At 38.7% G+C, this 6994-nt stretch overlaps 1 protein-coding gene across 5 annotated transcripts in view; it reads right to left on the reverse strand.

Annotated features, from left to right (window-relative positions):
* PKHD1 (PKHD1 ciliary IPT domain containing fibrocystin/polyductin) overlaps nucleotides 1-6994 on the reverse strand; it is a 484077-nt gene that overhangs the window by 31014 nt on the left and 446069 nt on the right. The gene's annotated exons all lie outside the window — the stretch shown is intronic.

Below are 6994 nucleotides of genomic sequence, written 5' to 3' on the forward strand. Positions count from 1 at the left end.
AAGGAAGGAAGAAAGAAAGAAAGAAAGAAAGAAAGAGAAAGTTTACATCTTCTAAAACTAGGTCATCCATTTTTAAAGTGAAAGAAAGCAACTTTCTCAGGATCACATTCACAATGCCATTAATTAGTCTTCTGACTCCACTACCCTCAAATTACTTTGATAATTAACAGCTGCTATAGTATACTCTGGAAATGTCATGATGATTGATATGATGGACAATGAGTTGGGAGAGTGGTCTTAAAGTTTATAAATTGGTTTGAGATCTTTAAGGCTGAAAGGTATCATAAAGATATAATATGCTTAGTGTTACATTTTTCAATTCAATTGCTTAATCCTTTTTGTGGAAACATTGTCTTTCCTCATCAATTTTGCAGAGCTAACTATAAGTTCTTTTTCAAAAACATCTTTTCCTTCATCTCTTCAGCTTCCCAAAATAAATAAAATGCCCAGAAAAAATGGAAATAAATAAGCCAAGACTCAAATAAATGATAGGCGCCCAAGATAAATGCAGTTTATACTCTTTAAAACCTATATGCATCAAAATTATGGTCAATAAACTCTTGCAAACAATGAACGGCAGAGTACAGATGTTCAACATGAAATCGTTTGCTGCAGTTTTTCCTTTGACAAACGTCCTTATTGTTCCCATCTTTGGAGGAATACAAAGCAGCATTTAATCGAAATGTGTCGGTCGAGCACAGTGAGTCTGGCTCGTAGAACAGCCGCCTAACTGCCTAATGGAAAGTGTTTTAGCTCCAAATGGGTTTGCTTTTGCGTTAAATACCAGCTTGCCTCAGAGATCTCTACAAAGATTCCCATATATATCTATGGTATTCTCAGATTTGAAGCATATGTGCCCAAAAGCTGAGGCAGTTGCTGCCAAGTACAGTACATTACTCCAGGGTTCATCATATCTCTGGAATGGTAATTGCAAAATATACAAATGCCATCGACAGGCTCCTTGATCAAGCTGGTATAAGCAATGTACTGGCTGGGGGAACTTGGGATGAGATGGGGTGCTGGGCTTGAAGCAAGATTGAAATTGACTACATGACTTAGAAGAGAGTGCTACCTGAATGTGTTTCTGTGGGGCATATGGTTTGCAAAATACCTCTCCGCCCCAATTCTCCCCCACAACTATCCCTCTCATCCCTAGCAATATTAGCAAACTGGTATATCATTGATGTTGAGGCTTTTTTTTAATATCAAGAACATATTTTTCCTACAGCCAGGATCTATAATTAAATATGAAAGCATCTATAGGACCCTTAAATAATTATCTTCCAGTATATAAATTTACTTTTTTTGTTAATTAGTTATAACCTCCTTATTTACTGAGGAGGATCTACTGAGACAAGAATAAAAGGTTTTGACTAGATATACAGATATGGTTTTGTTGTTATTGTGTTCTTCTCCAGGAAATCCTTAGAATAAGCTAGGTCATCCATCCCAAATTGTTTTGGTTCCACTCTTTCTGTAGTTAAAGAGAAGTATTTCATGACGGCTTCAAGAGATTCTTTCACTCATATGAGAAGGGTGTTCTGGTGATGTGAGCATTCTAAAAATACAAAACTCCACAAGATTTTTTTCCCTACTTCATGACACACACAACAAAATGTGCACATAGAAACAACTTCAGCCCATTTCTCATCCTTCCTCAGTAAATCTTCCAAGGAAGACAGTGGTGACCATACTAATCCAGATGAGTCAGCTGGCTGAGTGTGACATGGTTAACTAAATAAAATAGCAAACAGTTTCAGTCATTTTGCATGGTCACAATACGATTCTAAGCTAGTCAATGGCGATATATTTGGAATAACTGAAAGAAAAATAATGAAGGATTGGGGGAGGGTGTCAGGACTGGGGCAAAGTGAAGCATGGAGTCTGAGTAAGGTCTGGTCCAGAAGAAGGTATGGAGGTTGAGTGAAACAGAGAGTATGGGTAAGGTGGTGAATATGGGTAATATATGAAGAATGGTCAGTTATGAAGTATGAGTAAGGTATAGAGTATGAGTAAGGTACAAAGCATGGGTAAATGTATGAAGTATGAGTAAGGTGAGGAATATATGTAACTGAACTGTACGTGTAAAAATGTTTATGACAGCAAGTATTTTACCACAGTATATTTTAAAAAGGGAATATGGGCAAGGTATGGAGTATGACTAAGGATACAAAGTATCGTTAAGGCATGGAATATGAATAAGGTCCTGGATATGGGTAAGTTATAGAGTGTGGGTAAAGGTATTGCTTTGGACTGAATGTTTGTGTGCCTCCAAAATTCAAATGTGGAAACTTAATCTCCAGTGTGCTGGGATTTGGATGTGGGGCCTTTGTGGAGGGACTAGTTATGAGTGCCCTTAAAAGAAACTCCAGAAAGCTCTCTTGCCCCTTTTGCCATGTGAGGACATAGCTAGAAGATGGCCATCTATGAATCAGGAAGCCTGCCTTCACCAGAGGCCAAATTTGCCAGCACCTTGATCTGGGACTTCCTATTCTCCAGAACTGAGAGAAATAAATTTCTTTGTTTATAAGCCACTCTGGCTATGGTGCTCTGTTATAGCAGCCCTAAAGAACAAAGATAGGCGTAAGTATGTGTAAGGTTTGGAGCATGGGTAGGTATGGAATATGGGTATGATAATATGGAATAGAGGATAGAGGTAGGTGAGCTTCAGTATCCAGGTGAGGGTAGTTGATGTACACATTACTAAAACATGAAAAAAAGCTGAAAATTGATATTTTTGACACTGTTGTCTTAAGGTCAGAAGGTAAACTAAACTAATTACTGTTCTATCTTATGAATCTCATGTCAAAATGCCAGCAATAGCTAAATGGCATTGAAGAATGGACAGGATGACATCATCAAAACAGGCAGTTTAAAACTACCTCTTTCTTTTTTAATTTTTTTATTGTTATGTTAATCACCATACACTACATCATTAGTTTTTGATGTAGTGTTCCATGATTCATTGCCTGTGCATAACACCCAGTGCTCCACGCAGAACGTGCCCTCTTTAATACCCATCACCAGGCTAACCCATCCCCCCACCCCCTCCCCTCTAGTACCCTCAGTTTGTTTCTCAGAGTCCATCGTCTCTCATGGTTCGTCTCCCCCTCCAACTTACTCCCCTTCATTCTTCCCCTCCTGCTATCTTCTTTTTTTTTTCTTAACATATATTGCATTATTTTAAAACTACCTCTTAATACAATTTTGAATGTTTAATTTTCACTGGCCAACCTTGGATAGCTTTACTTAATTATCTTACTTTCTTAATGATGTGGCTTGTTTCTGCAAATTTGCACATCCCCATTGTTTTGGGCTGTTCTCTTTCCTTGGGATTTTAAACCTAAGGAGTTTCAGACTTAACTGCTTTGGTAAAGAAATGACCAAGAAGAGCAAAAATAGGAGTCAGCAATATGGGTGTTACTTTCACCAAAGTGAGTAAAATATACATTGTTGTGAGTGGAAGAATGGAAAACATGGAGTCTATGAGGTGAGTCTCACAGAATAAGCAGCATTACTGGGCCTTTAAAATGGGATCGTACAAACAGAAAGTGGACAGGGTACTCAGGAGAGTAACAAGACTATGGAAGTTTGGGAAAATCATTTTTGTGCACAGGCTGAAAAGATTCAGTTTCTTGACATAAGTAAATATATAGGGTAGGGAATTTATAGGCCAAAATAGTTGAAAGGCAACTTAAAAAGAGATAGCAGGCAAATTTATAGCTCTAACAAGAAAGGAAGAGAATGAGACAAGCCTGAAACAGTAAGGGTTTTGAACCTATGAAATATTTAATCATGAAATGTCAATTGCCTCTTCAAGAACATTTTCAAAAGGGACTAATTCTGTTTTCTGGAATTGATGAGGGATAGCTTTACAAGAAAACAAAATGTATAAGCTAAATAAAAGTGATGTAAAAAAATTCTGGGATTAATTCATTAAAAACTATGTTGAATGCTAATTCACTAACGCAGAAACTTTATCATAAGAATTTCATATCTTCCCTTTTTTTAAGACATGTAACAAAGAACAAAAGGACAATATTCTCAGGAGAGACAGGTGTTATATACCAGATGATAGTAATAGTTTAGGCCAAAAAATAAATGCAACTAGCAGGAATGGCAAGATTTAGTATTTCTACAATGGACTTATTCTTTTTTTTTTAAATTTTTTATTGTTATGTTAATCACCATATATTACATTAGTTTTTGATGCAGTGTTCCATGATTCATTGTTTGTTCATAACACCCAGTGCTCCATGCAGAACGTGCCCTCCTCAATACCCATCACCAGGCTAACCCATCCCCCCACCCCCCTCCCCTCTAGAACCCTCAGTTTGTTTTTCAGAGTCCATCATCTCTCATGGTTCGTCTCCCCCTCTGACATACTCCCCTTTTCTTCCTCTCCTGTTCTCTTCTTCTTTTTCTTTTTTCTTAAAATATGTTGCATTGTTTCAGAAGTACAGATCTATGATTCAACAGTCTTGCACAATTCACAGCACTCACCGTAGCACATACCCTCCCCAATGTCTATCACCCAACCACCCCATCCCTCCCACCCCCAACCACTCCAGTAACACTCAGTTTGTTTCCTGAGATTAAGAATTCCTCATATCAGTGAGGTCATGTGATACATGTCTTTCTCTGATTGACTTATTTCACTCAGCATAACACCCTCCAGTTCCAGCCACGTCGTTGCAAATGGCAAGGTCTCATTCCTTTTGATGGCTGCATAATATTCCATTGTGTATATATACCACATCTTCTTTATCCATTCATCTGTCGATGGGCATCTTGGCTCTTTCCACAGTTTGGCTATTGTGGACACTGCTGCTATAAACATTGGGGTACATGTACCCCTTCGGGTCCCTACATTTGTATCTTTGTGGTAAATGCCCAGTAGTGCAATTGCTGCATCGAACGGTAGCTCTAATTTCAACTGTTTGAGGAACCTCCATACTGTTTTCCAGAGGGGTTGCACCAGCTTGCATTCCCACCAACAGTGTAGGAGGGTTCCCCTTTCTCCACATCCCCGACAACATCTGTCGTTCCCTGACTTGTTAATTTTAGCCATTCTGACGGGTGTGAGGTGGTATCTCATTGAGGTTTTGATTTGGATTTCCCTGATGCCAAGCGATGTTGAGCACTTTTTCATGTGCCTGTTGGCCATTTGGATGTCTTCTTTGGAGAAATGTCTGTTCATGTCTTCTGCCCATTTCTTGATTGGACTATTTGTTCTTTGGGTGTTGAGTTTGATAAGTTCTTTATAGATTTTGGATACTAGCCCTTTATCTGATATGTCATTTGCAAATATTTTCTCCCATTCTGTCGGTTGTCTTTTGGTTTTGTGGACTGTTTCTTTTGATGTGCAAAAGCTTTTTATCTTGATGAAATCCCAATAGTTCATTTTTGCCCTGGCTTCCCGTGCCTTTGGCGATGTTTCTAGGAAGAAGTTGCTGCGGCTGAGGTCGAAAAGGTTGCTACCTGTGTTCTCCTTTAGGATTTTGATGGACTCCTGTCTCACGTTTAGGTCTTTCAACCATTTGGAGTCTATTTTTGTGTGTGGTGTAAGGAAATGGTCCAGTTTCATTCTTCTGCATGTGGCTGTCCAATTTTCCCAACACCATTTGTTGAAGAGACTGTCTTTTTGCCATTGGACATTCTTTCCTGCTTTGTCAAAAATAAGTTGACCATAGAGTTGAGGGTCCATTTCTGGGCTCTCGATTCTGTTCCATTGATCTATGCGTCTGTTTTTGTGCCAGTACCATACTGTCTTGATGATGACAGCTTTGTAATAGAGCTGGAAGTCCGGAATTGTGATGCCGCCAGCTTTGCTTTTCTTTTTCAGTATTCCTCTGGCTATTCGGGGTCTCTTCTGGTTCCATACAAATTTTAGGATTATTTGTTCCATTTCTTTGAAAAAAGTGGATGGTATTTTGATGGGGATTGCATTGAATGTGTAGATTGCTCTAGGTAGCATTGACATCTTCACAATGTTGATTCTCCCAATCCATGAGCATGGAACGTTTTTCCGTTTCTTTGTGTCTTCTTCAATTTCTTTCATGAGTATTTTATAGTTTTCTGAGTACAGATCCTTTGCCTCTTTGGTTAGATTTATTCCTAGGTATCTAATGGTTTTGGGTGCAATTGTAAATGGGATAGACTCCTTGATTTGTCCCTCTTCTGTCTTGTTGTTGGTGTATAGGAATGCCACTGATTTCTGTGCATTGATTTTATATCCTGCTACTTTACTGAATTCCTGTATGAGTTCTAGCAGTTTTGGGGTGGAGTCTTTTGGGTTTTCCACATACAGTATCATATCATCTGCAAAGAGTGAGAGTTTGACTTCCTCTTTGCCGATTTGGATGCCTTTGATTTCTTTTTGTTGTCTGATTGCTGTGGCTAGGACTTCTAATACTATGTTGAATAGCAGTGGTGAGAGTGGACGTCCCTGCCGCGTTCCTGACCTTAGGGGAAAGGCTCTCAGCCTTTCCCCATTGAGAATGATATTCGCTGTAGGTTTTTCATAGATGGCTTTTATGATATTGAGGTATGTACCCTCTATCCCTATACTCTGAAGGGTTTTGATCAAGAAAGGATGTTGTACTTTGTCAAATGCTTTTTCTGCATCTATTGAGAGGATCATATGATTCTTGCTCTTTCTTTTGTTAATGTATTGTATCACGTTGATTGATTTGCGGATGTTGAACCAGCCTTGCAGCCCAGGAATAAATCCCACTTGGTCATGGTGAATAATCCTTTTAATGTACTGTTGGATCCTATTGGCTAGTATTTTGGTGAGAATTTTTGCATCCATGTTCATCAAGGATATTGGTCTGTAATTCTCTTTTTTGATGGGGTCTTTGTCTGGTTTTGAGATCAAGGTAATGCTGGCCTCATAAAATGAGTTTGGAAGTTTCCCTTCCATTTCTATTTTTTGGAACAGTTTCAGGAGAATAGGTATTAATTCTTCTTGAAATGTCTGATAGAATTCCCC

This window comes from Callorhinus ursinus, unplaced genomic scaffold (genome assembly GCF_003265705.2).
Source record: "Callorhinus ursinus isolate GAN/ISIS: 27379988/994484 unplaced genomic scaffold, GSC_fseal_2.0 scaffold22, whole genome shotgun sequence".
Taxonomy (NCBI): Eukaryota; Metazoa; Chordata; class Mammalia; order Carnivora; family Otariidae; genus Callorhinus; species Callorhinus ursinus.